Genomic DNA, 25058 nt, shown 5'->3' with positions numbered 1-25058 from the left:
AACATTATTTCTAAGAGGAACACTAGGCGCAATGCTCATATGTGTTTGATCACCTAAATAATAGTCACCAAAATGAACTCCACTCCAAGAAACTGAAACAAGAGGATTTTTTCTGTGTTGCTGTTTTTTGTTTTCTTTTCTTTTTGTCTTCTTTGTTCATTTTTCTGTCTTTAGGAGGGTAAGGGAGAAGATACATAAATGGAGGGACAAAGAGTAAACAAATGCAGCAGTGATACTCACTAGACCCTTTGAAAATGGACTTATGTGAACTGAGAAAAAACCTGGGAGAGAATAAGGGAAGGGGTGCAATGTCCAAAAGGAAATGTGCTCTTTACTGGACTTATGTAACTGTAACCCCTCTGTACATCACCTTTATCATAACAATAAAACAATTAAAAAAAATCCTTCTAAGTTGAACACAGCTCTACTATAAACAACACTATACTAATAATTAATGCATAAGCCATGACTAATAGATAAAGCAAGCCAAATGGGAAAACCAGTTATTCTGCTCTCTGGAAATAGAGACTATCTCCAGGAAGTGAAGGTAACTACATTTTACAATCCGTACTTCCCTAACACACACACACACACACACACACACACACACACACACACACACACACACACAGCCTACTGAAATTTATACTTACAGTCACTCCTCTATACATCTAAGAATCCACATATACATATCCAGGTATGTAATTTATACGTAGAATGCACATCTCCAAAGACATTTTGAGATGTACTAGCCAACATTATCATATACTGTGTTATTTTGCTAAGACATCGCACTTCCTTAAAGCATCTGACCCTGAAGGAATAAGTATCAGAAAACAGTAGTGATGTTGAAGGAACTCATATTGCTAACAATGATCCTATTTAAAAGTATGTGAAAATAAAGTAGCATTTTTTAAATCTTCCATCCCCCTCACCCTCCCTGAAAGCACCAAAAAAAGTCTGTTTTCCATCACCAATGCAAAAGTAGTGAACAATCATCTGGGCTAGACGTGTTGATCATAAGGCTTATTCTACCCCACTGGAATAAGGCATCCTCTCCAAACCTCTCATTTTTAGATTTGTCTTTTCTTCTGTAGAAGGACTGGCACACCTCCTCTATGGAAAGCATTATTCAAGTTCCAGTCTCTAAATGTGTAGTCCCTGTGCCTGAGGTGCTATGGTCCAACATGAAGCAACTAACAACAGCTCACAGCCCTAGATGTACATACAAAAAAGAGAAGATGCATACGTAATAATCAATGTTCTATCACTGCCATTTGTTTTTAAAAATACCATACTAAAAACTAAAATCATCAAGAAAGTAATCTAGTAGAAACAATTAGGGTAATTCTTTCACTAGCTGGTTTTGCAATTTCCAACAGATTGAACTTGCTAATTCTCCAGCTATTAATGTGGTAGCTTTAAAAATCTCCACAGTGATTTAAACTTTACATTTTCATTATTTTCATGTTTCATGATGTTTTTCCATTCAATTGGTAGAGAGGTGGTGCCGCCATTTGACTTTTACATGTTCCTCCAGGTCGTATGCAAAAGCAGTCATCACCAGCCTGTGGCACAATTGAGAGAGGATGGAAGTTTTTAGAAGAGCGCTAGTAGAAGGAAGTTAGGTAATTAAGAGTGCTCCCTTGAAGAGATTATTAAGCCACCATGATGTGAAAAGGTTTCCTCTGTTAGCTACTTCCAAGACAGTCTGCTCTAAAGCAACAGGGCCAAGCGAACATGGACTGAAACTCAGTGAAAACACACCTTCCTTTCCTCTACTTGATTGCGTCAGGTATTTTGTCACAAAAATGGAATGCTGACGAACATTGGTGATGATCTCTCATGTGATTAGTTAGTACTTTTGATAGTTAAGGTTTATGTTCATTCTCTTATTCTGTACCAGGTACTGAACATACAACTGAGAACAAACACACAAATCCTGTCTTCTAAGAGTTTACATTTCAGTGGAGTTCACAACTAAAGAGAAAGTGAGTTTGATTAAAGTATTTCAGAAAGTGCTATCTCATTTTGTCTTCTTAAATAGAGAACATTACATTAACCATGAATTGGATTATTGATGATTTAAGACCCATACATACATACCTACTTGCTATGCTAGGTGATGCTCTCAGGAACTACAGAATATTTGTCTCAATATCATAGGATCCTACCATTACATGGCCCCTGGTTGCAGACTGTTACCTCAGAATGCTCCCTCTATCTGCTTTATAAAGTTACTCTATTGCTTCCTAACCAGCAGACTGATAATTTCCTAAGTAGATCTTTGAGCTTTCCAATTAACTTCTCATTTACTATGTGATGAGAAATACAAATGCCAAATTGGTACAACTGAAGCTGGTTATCAACTAAAAATAAAAATCTCCAGGCAATGAAATGTTGCTACTTTGCCAGGATTGGTGAGGCATGATTAGAATCCTAACACTCAGGCAGCAGAGGCTAGAAGATTAGGAGTTTGAGGCTAGCCTGGGCTACACAGTAAATCCTAAACCAATATAGGTGACATCGTGAGACCCTGGACCACAAAGCCAAACAGCAAAACAAAGAAACAAAAATGGAACCACTTTATTCAGATTTTTTACTTGTTCTTGTTCTTCCTATCTAGTCCCTCTTCCTTCTTTTGTTGTAAGGTAGAAGAATTGGCTAGATCTAAATAACTTGTGGGGGGCTGGGAAGGTGGCTCAGTGGTAGAGTGCTTGCCTCGCATGCCTGAAGCCCTGGGTTCGATTCCCCAGCACCACATAAGCAATAAGAAAAAAGCCAGAAGTGGCGCTATGGCTAAGTGGTAGAGCGCTAGCCTTGAGCTGAAGAGCTGAGGGACAGCACCCAGGCCCAGAGTTCAGGCCCCATGACAGGACCCAAAAAATAAATAAATAAATAACTTGTGGATATTGCTGCACTTCAAGGTATGAATGAAACTATTGAAGGCTTTTACAAAGGTCAAAAAATTAAACCAGATATATAGTCTAGGATTTCAAAAAAAAATTCTGCTTTGTCTGAAAAAAACATTTCACAAATATCTCTGCGTGGGGGTTGGGAATGTGGCTTAGTAGAGTGTTTGCCTAGCATGAATGAATCACATGAATAGAAAAAGCCAGAGGTGGCGCTGTGGCTCAAGTGGTAGAGTGCTAGCCTTAAGCAAAAGAATCTCAGGCACAGTGCCCAGGCCCTGAGTTCAAGCCCCAAGACTGGGGGGGGGGGGGGGGGCACTGTCCTTCAGCTGTTCAGATCAAGGCTAGCACTCTACCACTTGAAACCCAGCATCACTTCTGGTTATTTCTGCTTATGTGGTACTGAGGACTCGAACTCAGGGCCTCATGCATGCAAGGAAAGCACTCTACCATTGAGCCACCTTCCCAGCTACCTCTGATAGTACTCTTAAAAGACAAAAATCCTTTGTTGAAAACTACCTTATTTATTTATTTATTTTATTTTGTCAGTTCTGGAGCTTAGACTCAGAGCCTGGGCACTGTCCCTGAGCTTCTTTTGCTCATGGCTAGCACTCTACCACTTGAGCCACAGCGTCACTTTCTGGCTTTTTCTGTGTATGAGATACTGAGGAATTGAATCCAGGGCTTCATGCATGCAAGGCAAGCACTCTACCACTAAGCCACATTCCCAGCCAAAACTCCCTTATTTAAAAAATTAAAAAACAATATTATTTACAAAGAAAAATTTAAAATTATACCTTGCAAGAGAATAACCAAGGCATCTAAGATCCTATCTCAAAGGGAGGCAGGCAGGAAGGGAAGGGCAGAAGAAAGGGTAGTGTAGGGTAGGGGAGGGAGGGGAGGGGAGGGGAGGGGAGGGGAGGGGAGGGGAGGGAAGGGAAGGGAAGGGAAGGGAAGGGAAGGGAAGGGAAGGGAAGGGAAGGGAAGGGAAGGGAAGGGGAAGGTTTATTGATGGAATAGAGCTAGGATATCACCAAGTTTTAATCACACAGTGATCCTGTGGAATTTATGTTTCAAAAGAAAGAAGAAGCATTGGTAGAGCACGCTTGAAGCCCTGGGTCCAATTCCCAGCACTGCCAAAACAAAACAAAAACAACACTAAATGCAATTCTTGCTTTTTATTCACAAGTAAAGGGAAGTTAGGGGGAAAAGTGCTAATGAAGAGAGAGTGAGCGAACAGATGACTTGAGAAAATAGTAAACAAACAGAAATCAATCATAAATAGACTCTACAACAGAGGAAACAATACTTGGGAGATAATCTGAATATAAATACTTATTGAACTCACATACTTGACAGACAACTCCATGCCATTCACGCTGACCAGCCAGTAATAGAGAGGGTCAACTGAAAAAGCCAGTCCCGAAAGAGGAAGCCATTTCTGCATTTCTATTCTCCCTGGGACTGGATAACTCACGCCCCACACTTGCATTGCTCATAAACTTGAACTGTTTCTGGACCGATACTGGATAAGCATCTGAGGTCATATCTCCATATGTTCTACACTCAAGATATCCCCCATGAACTTCAGTCTGGGAAGTTAAGAAAGCTAGGAGAAACACATTGATACAATTGATAGATTTAATAGGTGATAAATTATAGTTGCTTATGGGTTTGAATGTTGAGTATGCCTGGCCTATTCTCATTTTAGTTCATAATTTTCCCCCTGTTGGAGACTGAAGAGCAAAAGTCAATTGACTGAGTCTTGCTGTTGCACTGGAAATAAGAGGGCCACTCATTTCAATTCCAGCCCAAGAAATACTCTGGCTGAGTGGATACAATTCACCAGACTCCAGTGGTGACTAGGCTTCTGTTGTCAGTCAAATCACACAGCTGGTGGAAATCAGCAGAGCACATTAGCAATTTAGCCTCAACAGCCGCTCCTCAACCAGAAATTTGGAGATCGTGTTAAGAGAAACTCCAAGTTAATAGAACAGGGCCCATCTTTTGAGCCCCTGTTCTGACCATATGGCCGTCAGAAAGCAAGTGACTGGAAAAATGCTGTTTCTAATAGGACTCAGGTCAAAATTCCCCATTGCAATAACCAGTTCTCCATCCTAAGTGACCTTCAGGCCTGACCTCACCCTGTGCACTTCTACCTACTCCCTTGGCCATATGCTTGGCAGCTGCCAACAACATGTTTCTTTTTTCAGACTATGTGCTCTGAGAGATCATGTCCTTCACTATCATCCACCCATGATGTCTCAGCCTGAACAGAGCAATCTCACTTCTCCTCCCCCCTACCCCCACCAAGCTCCCTCCCTGGGGGGGGGGGGGAAGCACATGATAAAGATCTGTGGGGTTTGACAGCATATCTGTAATTCCATTAATTGAGAGGCAGAGGCAGAAGGATTGTAAATTCCAGACCAGTCTAAACTACAGAGCAAGAACCTATCTCAAACCCTCCTATACCCAAAAAGTAAATAAATAAAAGCAATATCGCTGGGCACCAGTGGCTCACACCTATAATCCTAGCTACTCAGAAGGCTGAGATTTGAGGATCGCAGTTCAAAGCCAGCCAAAGCAGGACTCTTATCTCCAATTAACCACCAGAAAGCTGGAAGTGGTGTTGTGGTTCAAGTGGTAGAGCGCTAGCCTTGAGCTGAAGAGCTGAGGGACAGCGGCCAGGCCCAGAGTTCAAGCCCCAGGACCGACAAAAAATAAAAAATAAAATAAAAAATAAAAGCAACATCATCTGTACTGTCCCCTCTTCTTGGCACTGCTGGACTCATCTTCTCAAGACCCTTTCCCATTTTTCCACACAGACTGGACAGTGAGTATAGTTAACTCACCATACCTAGAAGACTGCGGTCAACATCCTGGCTGTCAGTATAAAAGCAACCTTTTTATGGTACTAAACACTACAGTAAAGAAAATTCTAGAAATATATGAATGACCAACTATGTTAGGAGTATTTTTATTACTTAGTAACAAGTTTTTTTGGGGGGGAGAGAGGGAGTTTATTACACTCTGGAAAGAGATGGGGTAATAAATAATTATGAAGAACAAAAGAATATAAAACAGTGCCTGTGTACATTTACTGTATGTGTATATACACACGTAAAGACTAGAGTAAACCCCCAAACTGTTTTTTTAAGTTTCCTTAGAGTGATTTATTTGCATGCATCATTTTCTATACTTCTAAAATGAACCTGTATTATCTTTGGAAGAAGAAAAAAAGTGTGTGAGTACCTATAAGAGAGAGAAGTGAAGGAAAGCAAGAGCTTTAAAGAGCAAATGCAGATGGATAACTGACATTTGACGACACCTCATATCATCTCACCATTGCTTGAGTGGTTTTTCTGTTACACAACTTCTCATCTTTAATGAACAAGAGTAAAAGAAGCACATAGAAAAAGGAAAAAGGATAACTTGCCTTTGCAATTTATTCGGGATCCTGGACTAAGAACTCGAAAATGTCACAAAATTATCTACCTTGTTCTGAAGAGCCTGGTGTCTCTACCCTAACTAGAATGAATTTGTCTGGAGCATTTGACCCAATAACTATTTAAAACTGGCGTGAAACTGCACCTGTCCTAGCCCTGCTCTTTCATTTATTGTACACTGTTTCTGCTCAGCAATTTAAAGTTAACATAACAAACCAAACCAGTCCCTGCAAAGCAACTAATAAAATTTCCTTAAAGTGTATTCTCCAATCCTCAACTCTGCAAATGGAGAATCTCTTCAGTCAACCACACACCCAGGGGGGCCCTGCACTCTGCCAGGCCCTAGAAGAAGCCTGTAGATAGATATACAGGGAAAGGAGAACTCATCCTGGGAAATTAGCAAGGGATGGGGAATCTTTCTTCTCTCCCCAAAGACAATTGATTGTTTCATTGTAGGACACAGCCACTATTCTAGGCACAACCAGGATCCTGCCAATCAAAGGTTCTTCCCTGGCACATTCAGATGATACGACTTTCATGTGCAGGGTGACATTCACTACAAGAGAATACTCATAGACACCAGACACCTGCAGTCCTTGGCTGACCTGCAATTCATCCAAGTAGTATGACTTGAGCTGTCGTTCCCACATCTACAAAATCTCTTCTATGTCCAAAGTTATATAGAATTTGAGATAATGTAAATGCAGTGTATAATGGATCTGCTATTAAGAACTCCCACTGCTATTACCTCAGATTACTTAGCACCAGTCAAGAGCTCTGGACTATCCCCATCTACACATTTGCAATGCAGTGACACAGGGAGACTATAGTTAGAGGAGGGAACCAGAGCAGCCCACCTTCCCAGGGCTTACAATGCTGGTTTGGTCTAACCAGCACTTACTTAGTCCAAGTTCACTCAACTCAAACACTAGGGGAATAAATCTATCAGGTCCCTGACAAAAAAGTAGTTAGACCTCTTCCAGATTTTCTTTCTAGCATCTCTTGCCAAAATAAATACTCCTTCAAACAAAACAGACACTATTATGTGCATAGTGTTTTATCACAAATAAATCCCAATAAAGCTAGACTCTACCTCAGATCTGGGCCACAGGTTACCGGTTGCAGAAGTCAGAGGAGGACAGCTGACGTTCTCTTCAGGTCAGGCTCCAATCACGTGGAGTGCAGTGATTGTACCACTAATGCTTGTAGTTGGTAGATTGAAAACAAAATGTCTGATCAAAGGCTTGTGGCCCGGATTAACCTAAGTCACTAGGACAACAGTGCCCTACAACATGGTTTCTCATCCTCTCTTCAGAATAGTACTTGTTGGTGCTTATTTTTTAGTTCTGAGAAACTGAGGAAATATTTTCTGGCTCTGTCACAAACTCTGGAGACTAGATTACGATTCCAGATAATTATAAATGAATAAATAAATAAACATGCTATTATAAAACCCAAATGCAATCAAAACCATCAGTTATGAAAGTTAATTTTCTAAAGAAACCTACCTTATTTTTAAAGACTATGTGCCTTCAAGGATGATAATATTAATCTTGGGACATAAAAACGTACATAATGTACATAGCTATGGAGCTATTCTGCTCATCCGCTAAGATTATCCTAACATTATTGTAAATAAGGGAAACCATGGGACCTATGTTTCTTTGGGCCTGGCTTACTTCACTTAATATGATTTTTTCCAAATCTTCCCATTTCCTTACAAATGGAGCAATGTCATTCTTTCTGGTGGAAGCTGGTACCCTAGTATTGTATATACATTTACTTGAATTAGGGAAGGGAAGGGGAACAGCAGAATGGTGAGACAAAGGACAAGGGGGAACCAATGCAACAGTGATATACACCAGACAAAATGTTGGAAATGATCTGTACAACTTGAGGGAGGTTGCAAGGGGGTGGGGGAGTAGGAGAAAAATGAGGGAAGCATGAAAAGTTTGACAAGAAAGGTACTTATTACCTTACTTATGTAACTGTAATCCCTCTGTACAGCACCTTGACAATAAAAAAATAAATAAAAGAAAACAAAAAAAGCCCAAAATGACTTTGGATCATCTTATTCCAAGAACCTAGGAACGAGAGTGATTCCATCTCAAAGGTCTGCTCACTCATTCAGTGAGCCAACCACAGGCCACTAATCTTCCGTGTCCCCAAACCACTGTTATCAAAGCCTCACAATCCCTTCCAGTCCTCACTGACCCCCAAGCCAGCCCTCCATTTACCCTCCATTGGCTAGCTCCCTACCCTAAAGAGTCACTTCACAGCCCCATCATTTCAAGTCGTTATAGCCACCTTTACTGCCTGATAACCCTGATATCTGGCTTGTATTATCTCAAACCTGTGTAATACAGAATTAATTTTTGGTTTATGCAGGATTAAGGAATCTGGCATTTGAAGAGACTTGAAAGAAACTGGTCTGGTCACCATGGTTCCAGAAGACTTCACACACCAATCCTGCAATAATAGGTGGGAACTGGCAAATGCTCAATCAATTGTGCTTATTCAATTTTTTTCTTTTTTCTATTTTTTTTCTATTTTTTCTTTTTTTTCCCCCTTTTTTGTCAATCAAGGGGCTTGAACTCTGGGCCTGAGTGCTGTCCCTCAGCTCTTCAGCTCAAATCTAGTGCTCTACCACTTGAGCCACAGTGCCACTTCTGGTTTTCTAGTGGTTTAGAGATAACACTCTCACGGACTTTGCTGCCTGAGCTGGCTTTCAACCGTGATCCTCAGATCTCAGGCTCCTGAGTAGCTAGGATTACAGGCGTGAGCCATCAGCACCCGGCAAACAATATGTTTGATGTATGTATTTGAGTATATGTTACGTTGAAATTGTTAATGATTACAATTTGGCATAAAGCAATGATAATAATGAGTGAACAAATGATTCAAGCAATGAAAGTCACACTGTAAAAGCAAAAGAACAGGCTGGTTATTTGACCCAGCAGTGGGCGGTGGAGAGAAGCCATCACTACACACCTCTCCACTACACACAGTCCCTGAACCACGTGGGCAGAAGACCTTCATGCTATGCCACACCTGGGAGCAGAGAGCAGCATACTTGAGACTCCTCCCAGGGCTCCATTCCACCAAGATCCCAGTGATAACAGAATGATTCAAAGGTGAAAAGCAGCTGTCTGTCCCAGACAAAATCATTTTCCTCATACTTTATCATATACGTCAATAAGAGCAAGCTCATCAAGATCTATCCTTAGAAACTTATCCTAATAGCTCAGCAATCAAGGTCACGTGGAGAACATGTGGAGACAGCAAGGTGAACGTGTGCTTGCTCATCTCAGAGGTATATCAGAGTGAGAAAGACAAAGATAGATTCCTGAATATGATGAATGCCTTAAGACCAGTTTCTTAAACTCTCACCAAGAAAAAACAAAAAGAGGTTTTTTAGCAACTGTGATTAACCTATTCATCTCCTCTCAGGTGATTAGAACACAACACTCCTGCCTGGACATTTGAGGAGGTTGTTCTGTATTTCAGGAAGAAAAGGAGCTCCTCATGAGCACTTTGGGCTCTGAAAAACTGAATTATTTTACCTAGGCTACCTGGGCATTCGATTTTATGTTTAAATAAAATATTTTGCAGTCTAGAAAAAAAGCAAAAGAATATACTTTTCATCCCAATTAAGTCAGACAAATATTTCCTGCACTCACTCTCCATCAGCAAATTTTCCTCCACGGTGATTACAACAAGTCTATGTGAAAAAGGACATATAACATTTGCTATCTGTAAGTGTAAACATAAACTTACATTTACATATGATAAGACATATATACTTAAATATGCACAATCATTTATTCAAACAGTATTAAACCAGGTGCCAGTTTTTCATGTCTACAATCTGAGGCTGAGATCTGAGATCATAGTTCAAAGGCAGCCAGGCAGGAAAGTCCCTAAAACTCCAATTAGCCACCAAAAAACTGGAAGTGGAGCTAGGGCTCCAGAGGTAGAGCACTAGCCTTGAGCAAAAAAATCAGGGAGGGGCTGGGAAGGTGGCTCAGTGGTAGAGTGCTTGCCTTGTATGCATTAGGCCCTGGGTTCGATTCCTAAGCACCACATAAGCAAAAAAAAAAAAAAAAAAAAAATCAGGGATAGCCCCCAGGCCATGAGTTCAAGCCCCAGAAACTATACCAGGAAAAAAAAAGGAAAGGAAAGGAAAGGATATAGGGGTACCATGTAGAAAGAAGGATACCAACTCTAAAGGAACTTGGCTAAGAAAGTTTACTTCTGCAGAGAAGGGTGTGTGAGCATTCCAAAAGGGTGTAAAGCTGAACTCACATCCAGACAGACTGAGCCCTCCCCCATTACCTGCATGGGTCAGGCTCAGCGTTTACATCTCCGGCAATTGGCTAATACCCAACATTTAAACCAAAGGAACTGGGGAGTGTTGGTGGTGGACTTTGAAAGAGCAAAGGACCTGGCAAGTCTTACAGGCTTTACATCTTGGCAGGGAATTTTCACAGACAAAAGGAAGAATGGCTTAGCAAAACAGGAAAAGAACCCAGAACAGGGCAAGAAAAATTGGAGTCTTACAAAGGACTGTAATATACTTTGTTTAAAAGTTTTTTTTAAAAAAAAGACTATTTCCTACAAGCAGTATTTTGTTTAAGCCTGTGAGTGAATAACTTGTGTTTCTGCCTTGAAGAAACTCTTAAAGAAAGAAAAAAGACTCTAAACAAATAAAAGTGATACTAACAAGGTTCAGGTCCGTTAAGAAGCTAAGGGAGGAACTAAGTACTACCAAAGAAAGGAAGGGTAAGGAAACTTGATCACAGCAGGTTCCATGAGAAAACAATCTTTAACAATATTTCATGTTGAAAGTCCTCTAGGTATGAAGTGGCTGTGAATAAAGATAAAATGATCTGAGTAAACACAGCATTTTTAGAACAAGGTATTTGTTATAGCGTCTGACTAAAGCTGAAGGCAGCAATGGTTTAGTCCCTGAGTGGAGTCTCCTTCCCTCTGGGAATAGTGAAACCAGTAATAAGACTTAACATGACTTAAGTAGTAAAGGTAACTTTTATTACCAGCCAAGAATAGCAGAAGTGGGAGGTAAATCAGCAAATCAATTTGTCAAACGCTTGGGGGTTGGGAAGGTAAAGATAATCAAGTAAAAGAAAAGACAAGTGAAGATTTTCCTGGAATTCAGACACTGCCTTTTCTTTTATGGTTCTTTCCATCATCTGTCTCCATGGTAATTATCAACTGTCAGTTCACTGGAGCTTGTGTCATTTAGCATGCAGACAGCATCATAATGAAGTAATCCCACTTATATCCAACCAGTTTGGGCCAGCCCACCTGAAGAGGAACTTCTGGTTCCTCTCCTACTAATATCCTGTCCTCAAAGGTAAATATGATTTAGCTGAGTAGTTAGTCCTAAGTGGGGGAATAATTAGCAGGAATGAGCAAGGTGGGGCCAATTTCTGAATATCTCATATGATTCATGAGAATTCAAAATATCCCGGACTTTGCCCAGTAGGCAATAGATAATGAAGGCTGTCAAACATATTTGTTGGCTGCCTACTGTTATGAGATCTGCTGCTAGTCAACTTAACATTATATTAATTCTTTCAACATTCCTTGGAGGATTTGATAGAATCACATTTCAGTGTAAAAGGCAAGTCCCTCATTTTCTATGTCCCATTCTCTGAAACAGATCTATTTAATAAACTAGAAGGACATGAGTCTAGGAAAGAGAAAACCAGAAGACTAGACATGAGTATGCAAATTCAAACTCCAGTGATTCCACACAAAGACAAGGACAATGGATAGAAAAAGAGTGTGCAAATACAACGCAGATTGCAAAAACAATCTGCTAAACAACAGGCCACACAGCTTCTGACAAACAGAAGGTCTCTCCCTCAGTGTTTTATACCATCCTCTGGTATGACAAGAGGCCCTACTGCTACTCTTTGCACAACCTATTTGACCTAGCTGGACAGAAACCACATTATTTTCCTAGCATCCCACCAGGAGAAATGTTCTTAGATACCCACATTTAAGTCTAATTCAGCCAGTATGTAAAAATCAGGGCTGGGATATGGCCCAAGTGGTAGAGCATTTGCCTAGCAAGCACAAGAAATTAAATTCAATCCTTAATATTATAAAAAACAAATATATATAATATATGTTATTTATATATATATATATGTATATATATAGTATCCTTAGCCAAAATCAGTGTCAGAATCTCCAAACTCAAACATCCAATTCTATAACAGTATCAAGGAAATGTCTAATAAGCATTTCAACCTTAACATCACCAAAACAGAACATCAAGCCTGCTTTTCTCTCCAATTCTCCCCTCTCAGTAACTGGGCTCCTTTTTCAAATAAAAAGTACATGAGAGAGGACATCTAAAAGCTCTGCCACATAGAAGTCAGAAATAGTAGGATCACTGTCCACAGCCAGCCCAGCCCAAGCAAAAGCACAAGACCCTATCTGAAAAACAAACTACAAGCAAACAGGGTTGGGGGAGGAAGGGGTCAAAATGGTACAGTACATACCCAGCAAGCAAAAGGCCCTGAGTTCAATCTCTAATACCACCAAAAAACAAAGAGGAAAAAAGTGTAAATATTTATTTTGAAGGTTATTTCTTCCAGATTATTAATCTACATCTACCTACTTCCTTCCAACTTTAAAATAACACTCTCTAGACTGATAATTTCTCAAATTATCAACTAAAATACTCCTAAATACTAATTCCAATGTTTTTCCTCTGCCTGCTTTAATGACGTCTACGTTTAGCAGTCAGAACAGTTTTCAATAGCATGCATTCTTACTAGGAACAATACCAACCACCACAGGAATTTGGTGGTTAAAAATATTGTACATTACAGGTAGTGGAAAAACAAAGAAGGCGGTAACAATGCTCTATAGGAAACGTACTCATTGCCCTACTCATGTAACTGTAACCCCTCTGTACAGTATTTTTAAAATTAAAAACATTAAAAATTGTATATTACAATGGGTTTGTGGCCCTGTGAAACTCAACTCTACCCAAAAATCTTATTTTTTGCACATAAGGAACACTCTGATAAACTAAAATTAGCTTAAGCTTTCAATTAGTTACTTTTAACTTAAATTTTTTTTTAGAGCCGCCATCCCAGCAACTCAGGAGGCTGAGATCTAAGGATCACGGTTCAAAGCCAGCCAGACAGCAAAGTCCATGAGACTCTTATCTCCAATAAACCACCAGAAAACTAGAAGTGGTGCTGTGGCTCAAGTGGTAGAGTGCTAGCCTTGAGCTGAATTGCTGAGTGACAATGCCCAGGCCCTGAGTTCAAGTATAACGACCCACCAAAAAAAATTTTTTTTTTAATTTTTGGAAAGGTATTAAGTGACAACATTTTGTTACAAAGCCATGTCATTTCACTCATCTACACATAACCTTCCAGTGGTTCTTATCACTCTAGAATAAAATCTAAAAGTCTTCCCTGGAATTATATAGCCCTGCAGGATCCAGCCTTTGTTTTCTTTGTAAAGCTTCTCTTGAATAATGTATAGTGACACCTAAAGATATCCACATCCTAATCCCTACATCTTGTAAGTAATATCTTACATAGGCAAAAAAAAAAAAAAAAGAAAGGTTAGGGAAACATTACATTAAGCATTTTGAGAAGGAGAAATTATATTCAATTCTTAAGTAGACCCTAAATTAAATAACTTTATATTCTTGAAAAAATATGTGTGTGTGTGGAGTACACACTTGTCCCCATCCTGGGGCTTGAACTCATGGCCTGGGCACTGTCCCTGAGTTATTTTGCACAAGGCTAGTGTTCTACCACCAGAGCCACAATTCCACTTCCAGCTTTTTAGTGGAGAATTGGAGATAAGGGTCTCAGGGACTTTTCTGCTTGGGCTGGCTTCCAACTGTTATCCTCAGATTGCAGTATCATAGATATCTAGGAATCCAGCTGTAGGCAACAAGTGCTTTCCTGAGCAGGACTGTCATGCTCTTCAATAACAAGAGACCCAGCACAGACAGAAAGAAGCAACATATGGTAAGGCCTGCCAGGATTGTGAGACATCCACAGGCTCTGAGTTCAGGGATGCCTAGAGGTCAGGGGAGAAAGCTCATCTCAGAATCACACAAATCAGGAGCCTAGATGCATCTAGTGCAGACACAGCATCTACTGAGAGAACAGTATATCATAGACCAAAACCCTGCAAGAACCACATAGAGAAATGCAAAGAAAAAGGAAGGAAGGAAGGAAGGAGGCTAGGGAGGCAAGGAGAGAGGGAAGGAAGGAGGGAGGGAAACAGGGAGGGACAGAGAGAGGGATTAAGGGAGAGAGGGGGAGGGAACAAGGAGGAATGGATGGGAGCTAGGGAGCTTGGACCATTGAGTCCCTCATCTGAACAAAAACACATTCAACTGAAATTAAAGCCAGATTTCCAAGTTTTGAAGTAAATAAAAGTGAGAAAGTAAAGGAAAATTTTTTTCCAGGTGGAAGAGGTAATATTTAAATTCATATATATGAAATATGTAAACATTGGAGCCTATCTAAATCTGCCTCTCCTTAGAAATAGTAAAATTCTGAAAGTCCTGAAGTTTACATAGGTTTGAGGTGAGCCCTAATTATCTTTTCTTTTTTTTTTCTTTTTTGGTCATGTGGCTTGAACTCTTTCTTGCCTAGACTGTCTTTGAAGCAAGATCATCAGATCTCTACCTCCTGAGTAGATAGGATTACAGGTGTGAGCCACTGGCACCTGGCAGCCCTAACTATCCTTTACCCACCAAATACTATTGTCAAAACTTCAGCGAGAGCTAAACTCACATGACCATGTGTAAATGCTGCAAAGAGGAACCATCACTTTAAGTCTTTTACTTCCATTTCCTGCATTTGAGAAGATAAGAGGTTCTCTGTTTCCCATTTCTCCCTATTTTAACTTGTTATATTGGGGTAAGTCTTTCCTAAAACTTTGCAAAAACAAAACCACGTGTTGTCATGAAGTGTAGCCAGACACTAGTGACTCATGCCTATACTCCTAGCTACTCAGGAGATTCAAAGCCAGTCAAAGCAGGAAACTCCATGAGACTCTTATTTCTAATAGATGACTCAAAAAAGCCAGAGTGGCACTGTAGCTCAGGTACAGCCCTCGACTTGAGCAAAAGAAGCAAAGGGACAGAGCCCAAGCCCAGACTTCAAGCCCCATGACCAGAAAAAGGAAGAAAGAAAGATATGTAGCCTGAAGAAGAAAAATGTGAGCATGTAGCTAGAGGGGAGTAGAGAGAGGAAGAAGAGTTTCAGAAAGGAGGAAGTCTCACTCCGACCAAGACTATGACAGAAGCAAGAAATAAACCTGTAAACCAGGCATAGTAGCAATACTTGCAATCCCAGCACTCAAAGACCAAGAAGCTCAAGAGTTTGAGGGTAGTCTGGACTACACAATGAATTGTAGGCCTGCCTAATTACATATAAAATAAAACCCTGTCTCAAAAAAAATAAAAAGTGAAAGCCAAAAAGATTCACTGGAAGTCATTTTCATTTTATATTTCACTTTATTACATGTTCATAATTAATAACAAAATGAGTGTATATTAAAGTACAAAGAAAGTAAAAAAAAAAAAAAAACACAGTACAGTGTTATTGATGTGCTTCACAGAATGGGTCCATATTCTTAGACAAAAATTTCACTAATAAATCATGTCTGGGAAATAGCAAAACAAGGCCTGACAGGAAATTGGAAGTAGCCAGTGGGGTACTTCCAGATAAAGGAGCTCTTAGCAACATTAAAAAAACTCAAGTTTCCATTTTCAAAGTCTAGGAACACACCAATCCTGCCCACAGGCCTCTCTATATAATGAGACAAAAATGGAGATGAGGTAAAGAGATGCAAATCATTACTCCCCTTCACACACAAAAGAAGAAATAAGTCCTCAGAGTCAATTATTGTGGAGTTCTTCCATACCCTAGAATTCGTACAGACTCCTACTGCCCAGTCCCAAGAGTCATCTACACTCAACTCCCAGTAATGTTTCCCAGAGCTGAACACATTTACTCCCCATGCAGTCAAAGTGCTGGATCCATCAGAATTCAAAAATACATCATTGTTATCTTGGCCATTTATGAGTTTTCTCACATAGTCAAACACCATCACATCAGGATTCTGTGTCTCCTGATTGAACGAAATCTCCACTCTGTACTGGTTGAGTTCATCTATCAGTCCAGACATGGGAAGACCACTGAGCTTTGGATTCATAGGTTGGGGCAGAAAGACCAACAAGGACTCACACCTTCGTAGTATGTATTTCAAATCCTTGAGGAGTTCCACATCTGGATTTTGGTATGTTTTCAGCAGCTCCTGATACATCTTTCTGAGTTGTTTGTTCTTATTCAGCATTTGTGTTTTTCTTCTTTCAAGTTGCTGTAAAGTGGTGCTTTCTTCAACTGAAAGTATGTCTGAATGCTTTTTTGCCTCTTCCTGCAATTCTGGAAGCAGCATCTCATAAGTATTGTTGATGAGCTGGCGATAGGTATACACATAGTAAATCCAATCGGTGACTAAAACAAGCTGTTGATTCATGTTTCTCTTGTTTTCTTGTATCTTGTCCCATAAAGATCTCATTTGCTTTAACATCAGCTCCTGTTGCTGCTCAGCAGCGCCTTCAATGGAACAATGTCTATGGTTCCTGTGCCCCGGAGACTGGGAGCAGAGCTTACAGAGCAACTCCTTTTCCACTTCGCAGAACGTCTGCTTGGCCTCCTTGTGTATCTCACACTGGTGTTCTTCAGAGCTCAGGCACTGCCGGAGGCTAGCTTTTCTAGCAATGGACACCAGATGCTTCAGAATGATGTTGGTTTTGAGGTCTCTTTGCCGCGATGGACCCCTGCAGACAGGGCACATGTCTGGAATCTTGGCTTCTTCCCAGGCAAAGCAGATACATGGTCGACAGAAAGTGTGTCCACAGTCGATGGTGACTGGGTCTATGAGGATATCCAAGCAGATGACACAGGTCAGTTCCTCCTGGAAGGCCTTGGAGATGTCCGAGTCCATCTTTCCAATGAAGGCAAGTTTAGAGAGTTGATCCTCCACTCTGATGCTCACCAACTGTAGCCAGCTTCTAAACTCCAGCAGTTCTGTCGAAGTGGGAAGCTCCTCTGGATAGTCTGTGTGCCTCAGTGATTTGGCTGGATTTATAGTTAGACAGGGTGGGACCTAAGTACTCTGACAACCAATCAAAATGCTATTTTTGATGGTATTAGACTAGGGTGTGTTACTGAGCTTTCCCGAGCTGGACTATGATGCTCTTCAATAACAAGAGACCCACAAATCTAAAATATACTTGGAACTCAAAAAATTAAATCCCTCAACAACAAATCCTCAAAGAAACAACTGCCCAAAAAATAAGTGGGCTAAAGACTTAATGAGAAACTTCTCTGAAGAGGAAAGAAGGATGGCCAATAGACACATGAAGAAATGCTCAACCCCCCTAGCCATAAAAGAAATGCAAATCAAAACAACAATGAGATACCACCTCACTCCAGTTAGAATGGCTAAAATCAAGAACTCTAATAACAACAGATGCTAAAGGGGATGTACACAGAAGGGAACCTTACTGCATTGTTGGTGGGAGTGTAAACTTGTTCAACCACTTTGGAAAGTAGTATGTTGGTTCTTCAAAAGACTCCACATAGAGCTCCCCTATGACCCCAGCAATCCCACTTTTGGAATTTACCCAAATGTTTACAAACAAGACCACACACTAAAGCTACCAGCACGACTATGTTTATTGCAGCATTATTTACTATAGCTAAGATATGGAACCAAGCCTGATACCCCTCAGTAGATGAATGGATCAAGAAAATGTGATATATATACACAATGGAATTCTATGCCTCTAGCAGAAAGAATGACATTGCTCATTTGTTAGGAAATAGAGAAACTTGGAAAAAATTATATTAAGTGAAGTAAGCCAGGCCAAAGGAAACATAGGTCCCTTGGGCTGGGAAGGTGGCTCAGTGGCAGAGCGCTTGCCTTGCATGCATGAGGCCCTGGGTTGGATTCCTCAGCACCATATAAGCAAAAAAAAAAAAAAAGAAAGAAAGAAAGAAACATAGGTCCCATGATTTACCTTATTTGCAATAACTAGTATATGTCTGAAACAAGCAGAAAAGGTCAGACAAGTTGATATTAGGGAAATGAACCCTAAGATATGTATTCAAATGTTTTTTTGTCTTTTTTTTTTTCTTTTTGCTTATGTGGTGCTAAGGAATCGAACCCAGGGCATCATGCATGCAAGACAAGAGCTCTACCACTGAGCCACCTTCCCAGCCCCTGTTTTTTTTTGTGTTTCATGTGATTGTTTCTAACACATTTATAAGATTATTTCTTTGTTGCTTTGTATGTCCCTCCCTCACAGTATAACCCCTGCTTTCACTGTATTTGATGTTGGCACAATTTGTGGAGTGGAAGGGGAAAAAAAATCGTTTAAATAGTGATTCAGGTGGACCCATTCCAACAATGAGATGTACAAATCGTTATGTCGAAAACGAACTTCACAACTTTGGTGGGGAGGGGGAGTGTTGGGGGGGGAGGGCAGGGGGAGGATGAGAACTGATGGGAAGGGTAAAGAAAGGAGGAGGCTACAAGGCTTGATAAGAAATGTACTCATTATCTTGTCCATGTAATTGTAACCGCTCTGTGCAGTATTTTCGCAATAAAAAAATAAATAAATAAAATGACAAGAGCGCCAGCACAGACAGAAAGAAGCAACATATGGTAAGTCTTGCCAGGATTGTGGGACATCCACAGGCTCTGAGTTCAGGGATGCCTAGAGGTCTGGGGGAGAAAGCTGATCTCAGAATCACACAAATCAGGAGCCTAGATGCATCTAGTGCAGACACAGCATCTACTGAGAACAGTGCATCATAGACCAAAACCCTGCAAGAAAAAGAAAGGAAGGTAGGAAGGAAGGAAGGGCTGGAGGGAGGGAGGTATTGGGGGAAAGGAAGGGACAAGGAGGAAGGGCAGGGAGGAAGAGAGGGAAGAAGGGAAAGAGGGAGGGAGGAAACGGAGGAAGGGATGTGCCTTGGACCATTATGTTGCCTATCTGAACAAAAACACATTCACCTGAAATTAAAGCCAGATTTCCAAAAGTTTTGCAGTAAATGAAAGTGAGAAAGTGAATGAAAATGTATTTCCAGATAGAAGAGGCTATATCTAAATATATTAATATAAAATATGTAAGTATTGGAGCCTATCTAAATCTGCCTCTCCTTTGAAATGGTAAAATTCTGGAATGTCCTAAAGTTTTCCTAGGTTTGAGGTGAGCCCTAATACTCTTTTCTGTTTGTTTGTTTGTTTGTTTTGAGGATCCTCAGGTGGCTTGAACTCTAGGCCTGTGCACTGTTCCTCAGCTCTTCAGCTCAAGACCAGAGCCCTCCCACTTGAGCCACAGTACCACTTCCAGTTTCCTAGTGGTTAAGTGCATGGAGTCTCATGGACTTTCCTGCCTGCACTGGTTTGAAATGTGATCCTCAGATCTCAGCCTCTTCAGTAGCTAAGATTATATGAGGGAAACACCTGCCCCCAGGTAGTCCTAATCATCTTTTCTTCTACTTCTTTATTTGTTGGTCGTGGAGCTTGCCCTTTGGGGCTGAATACTATCCCTGGGTTCTTCAACTCAAAGAGAGAGATCTACCACTTGAGCCACAGCACCACTCCCCAATTTCTAGTGGTTTATTGGGCATAAGAGTTTCAAGGACTTTCCTGGCTGGACTGGCTTTGAAGAGGGATCCTCAGATCTCTGCCTCCTGAGTAGGTAGGATTACAGTTGTGAGCCACTGGCACCTGGCAGTCCTAACTATCCTTTATCCACCAAATACTATTGTCAAAAGTTCAGGGAGTGCTAAACTCACATGACCATGTATAAAAGCCACAAAGAAGAACCATCACTTTAAGTCTTTTACTTCCATTTCCTGCATTTGAGAAGATAAGAGGTTCTCTGTTTCCCATTTCTCCCTATTTTAACTTATTATACTAGGATAAGTGCTTCATAAAACTTCCCCCAAAAAAAAAACATATTGTCATGAAGTGTAGCCAGACACTAGTGACTCATGCCTATATTCCTAGCTACTCAGGAGGTAGACACCTGAGGATTAAGATTCAAAGCCAGTCCAAGCAGGAAACTCCATGAGACTCTTATCTCCAATAGATGACTCAAAAAAGCCAGAGTGGCACTGTAACTCAAGTGGTACTGCCCTCGACTTGAGCAAAAGAAGCAAAGGGACAGAGCCCAAGCCCAGACTTCAAGCCCCGTGACCAGAAAAAGAAAGAAAGAAAGATATGTAGCCTGAAGAAGAAAAATGTGAGCATGTAGCTAGAGGGGAGTAGAGAGAGGAAGAAGAGTTTCAGAAAGGAGGAAGTCTCACTCCGACCAAGACTATGACAGAAGCAAGAAATAAACCTGTAAACCAGGCATAGTAGCAATACTTGCAATCCCAGCACTCAAAGACCAAGAAGCTCAAGAGTTTGAGGGTAGTCTGGACTACACGATGAATTGTAGGCCTGCCTAGTTACATATAAAATAAAACACTGTCTCAAAAAAATAAAAAGTAAAGGCAAAAAAGACTCACTGAAGTCATTTTCATATTATAATTCACTTTATTACATGTTCATAATTAATAACAAAATGAGTGTATATTAAAGTACAAAGAAAGCCAAAAAACACAGAGTACAGGATTAGTGATGTGCTTCACAGAACAGGTCCATATGCTTAGACAAACCTTCCAGTAATAAATCATCATGTATGGGAAGTAGCAAAAAAAGGCCTGACAGGAAATTGGAAGTAGCCAGTGGGGTACTTCCAGATCAAGGAGCTATTAGCAACATTAAAAAAACTCAAGTTTCCATTTTCAAAGTCTAGGAACACACCAATCCTGCCCACAGGCCTCTCTATATAATGAGAATAAAATGGGGACGAGGTAAAGAGATGAGAATCATTACTCCCCTTCACACAGATAAGGAGAAATAAGTCCTCAGAGTCAATTATCGTAAGGTTCATCCTGACCCCAGAATTCCTACAGACTCCTAATGCCCAGTCCCAAGAGTCATCTACACTCAACTCCCAGTAATGTTTCCCAGAGCTGAACATATTTACTCCCCATGAAGTCAAATTGCTAGATCCATCAGAATTCAAAAATACATCATCGTTGTCTTGGCCATTTATGAGTTTTCTCACATAGTCAAACTGCATCACACCAGGATTCTGTGGCTCCTGGTTGAAGGAAATCTCCACTCTGTACTGGTTGAGTTCTTCTATCAGTCCAGACATGGGAAGACCACTGAGCTTTGGATACATAGGTTGGGGCAGAAAGACCAACAAGGACTCACACCTTCGTAGTATGTATTTCAAATCCTTGAGGAGTTCCACATCTGGATTTTGATATGTTTTCAGCAGCTCCTGATACATCTTTCTGAGTTGTTTGTTCTTATTCAGCATTTGTGTTTTTCTTCTTTCAAGTTGTTGTAAAGTGGTGCTTTCTTCAACTGAAAGTATGTCTGAATGCTTTTTTGCCTCTTCCTGCAATTCTGGAAGCAGCATCTCATAAGTATTGTTGATGAGCTGGCGATAGGTATACACATAGTAAATCCAATCGGTGACTAAAACAAGCTGTTGATTCATGTTTCTCTTGTTTTCTTGTATCTTGTCCCATAAAGATCTCATTTGCTTTAACATCAGCTCCTGTTGCTGCTCAGCAGCCCCTTCAATGGAACAATGTCTATGGTTCCTGTGCCCCGGAGACTGGGAGCAGAGCTTACAGAGCAACTCCTTTTCCACTTCGCAGAACGTCTGCTTGGCCTCCTTGTGTATCTCACACTGGTGTTCTTCAGAGCTCAGGCACTGCCGGAGGCTAGCTTTTCTAGCAATGGACACCAGATGCTTCAGAATGATGTTGGTTTTGAGGTCTCTTTGCTGCGATGGACCCCTGCAGACAGGGCACATGTCTGGAATCTCGGCTTCTTCCCAGGCAAAGCAGATACATGGTCGACAGAAAGTGTGTCCACAGTCGATGGTGACGGGGTCTATGAGGATACCCAAGCAGATGACACAGGTCAGTTCCTCCTGGAAGGCCTTGGAGATGTCCGAGTCCATCTTTCCAATGAAGGCAAGTTTAGAGAGCTGATTCTCCACTCTGATGCTCACCAACTGTAGCCAGCTTCTAAACTCCAGCAGTTCTGTTGAAGTGGGAAGCTCTTCTGGATAGTCTGTGTGCCTCAGTGCTTTGGCTCCATTTATAGTTAGACAGGCTGGGATCTAAGTACTCTGACAACCAATCAAGATGCTTTTCTTGATGGGATTGGACTAGGGTGTGTTCTGAGCTTCCCTGAGTAGGATTATCATGCTCTTCAATAACAACAGACCCAGCACAGACAGAAAGAAGCAAGAAATGGGAAGTCCTACCAGGATTGTGCCTCATCCACAGGCTCTGAGTTCAGGGATGCCTAGAGGTCTGGGGGAGAAAGCTGATCTCAGAAGCACACAAATAAGGAGCCTAGATACATCTAGTGCAGACACAGCATCTACTGAAAGAACAGTGCATCACAGACAAAAACCCTGCATGAACCACAGAGACAAATGCAAAAAAAAAAAGGAAGGAAGGAAGGAAGGAAGGAGGGAGGCAGGGGGGGAGGGAAGGAGGGACGGAGGGAGGGAGGGAAGGAGGGAGGCAGGGAAGGAGGGAAGGAAGGAAGGAAGGAAGGAAGGAAAGAAGGAAGGAAGGAAGGAAGGAAGGAGGCTAGGGAGGCAAGGAGAGAGGGAAGGAAGGAGGGAGGGAAGCAGGGAGGGACAGAGAGAGGGAGTAAGGGAGAGAGGGGGTAGGGAACAACAAGGAATGGAAGGGAGCTAGGGAGCTTGAACCATTGAGTCCCTCATCTGAACAAAAACACATTCAACTGAAATTAAAAACAGATTTCCAAGTTTTGAAGTAAATAAAAGTGAGAAAGTAAAGGAAAATTTATTTCCAGATGGAAGAGGTAATATTTAAATTCATATATATGAAATATGTAAACATTGGAGCCTATCTAAATCTGCCTCTCCTTTGCAATAGTAAAATTCTAGAAGTCCTGAAGTTTACCTAGGTTTGAGGTGAGCCCTAATTATCTTTTCTTTTTTCTTTTTGGTCATGAGGCTAGAACTGGTTCTTGCCTAGACTGTGTTTGAAGCCAGATCCTCAGATCTCTGCCTCCTGAGTAGGTAGGATTACAGGTGTGAGCCACTGGCACCTGCCAGCCCTAACTATCCTTTATCCACCAAATACTATTGTCAAAAGTTCAATGAGAGCTAAACTCACGTGACCATGTGTAAATGCTACAAAGAGGAATCCACACTTTAAGTCTTATACTTATATTTCCTGTATTTGAGAAGATAAGAGGTTCTCTGTTTCCCATTTCTCCCTATTTTAACTTGTTATGTGGGGTAAGTCTTTAATAAAACTTTGCAAAAACAAAACCACGTTCTGTCATGAAGTGTAGCCAGACACTAGTGACTCATGCCTATATTCCTAGCTACTCAGGAGGTTCAAAGCCAGTCAAAGCAGGAAACCCCATGAGACTCTTATCTCCAATAGATGACTCAAAAAAGCCAGAGTGGCACTGTAGCTCAAGTGGTACAGCCCTCGACTTGAGCAAAAGAAGCAAAGGGACAGAGCCCAAGCCCAGACTTCAAGCCCCATGACCAGAAAAAGAAAGAAAAAAAGAAATGTAGCCTGAAGAAGAAAAATGTGAGCATGTAGCTAGAGGGGAGTAGAGAGAAGAAGAAGAGTTTCAGAAAGGAGGAAGTCTCACTCCAACCAAGACTATGACAGATTCTATGCCTCCATCAGAAAGAATGACATTTCCCCATTTGTTAGGAAATGGAAAGGCTTGGAAAAAATTATATTAAGTGAAGTAAGCCAGGCCCAAAGAAACATAGGTCCCATGGTTTCCCTTATTTGCAATATCTAGTATAGGTATGAGTCAAGTGGAAAAAGTCAGATAATGTGATGTTAGGAAAACGAACCCTCAAATATGTATTTTAATGTTTTTGTTTCTTTCATGCATGTGTTTCTAACGCATTTATAAGATTATTTCTTTGTTGCTTTGTATGTCCCTTTCACTATATTTGATGTCAGTATAACATGTGGAGGAACGGGGACAAACAAGTCGTTTAAGGATTCAGGTGGACCTGTTGCAACAATGAGAAGTACAAAATGTCATGTCAAAACCAGCTTTACAATATTGGTGTGGGGGGGGGGGGAGGGGGTGTGTGATTGGGTGGGGGGGGAGGGGAGAGGCTGGGAAGGGAGGTGAAGGGTAAACAAAGGAGGAGGCTGCAATGCTTGGTAAGAAATGTATGCATTATCCTGCCCATGTAATTGTAACCCCTCTGTACAATATGTTCTCAAATAAAATAAAATAAAATTAAAAAAAAAAAAAAAAGACTATGACAGAAGCAAGCAATAAACCTGTAAACCAGGCATAGCAGCAATACTTGCAATCCCAGCACTCAAAGACCGTTTGAGGGTAGTCTGGACTATACGATGAAATCTAGGCCTGCCTAGTTACATATAAAATAAAACCCTGTCTCAAAAAAAAAAAAAGTGAAAGCCAAAAAGATTCACTGGAAGTCATTTTCATTTTATAATTCACTTTATTACATGTTCATAATTAATAACAAAATGAGTGT

General features: G+C 40.9%; 1 protein-coding gene across 2 annotated transcripts in view; it reads right to left on the bottom strand.

The window, feature by feature from the left end:
- The window catches only part of Gpd2 (glycerol-3-phosphate dehydrogenase 2), a 156202-nt gene that overhangs the window by 117518 nt on the left and 13626 nt on the right, over positions 1–25058 (bottom strand). The gene's annotated exons all lie outside the window — the stretch shown is intronic.

This window comes from Dipodomys spectabilis, unplaced genomic scaffold (assembly GCF_019054845.1).
Source record: "Dipodomys spectabilis isolate Male_0828 unplaced genomic scaffold, ASM1905484v1 ptg000081l, whole genome shotgun sequence".
Taxonomy (NCBI): domain Eukaryota; kingdom Metazoa; phylum Chordata; class Mammalia; order Rodentia; family Heteromyidae; genus Dipodomys; species Dipodomys spectabilis.
The sequence above is the reverse complement of the archived record's forward strand: the minus strand, read 5'-3'. Positions and strand labels throughout refer to the sequence as shown.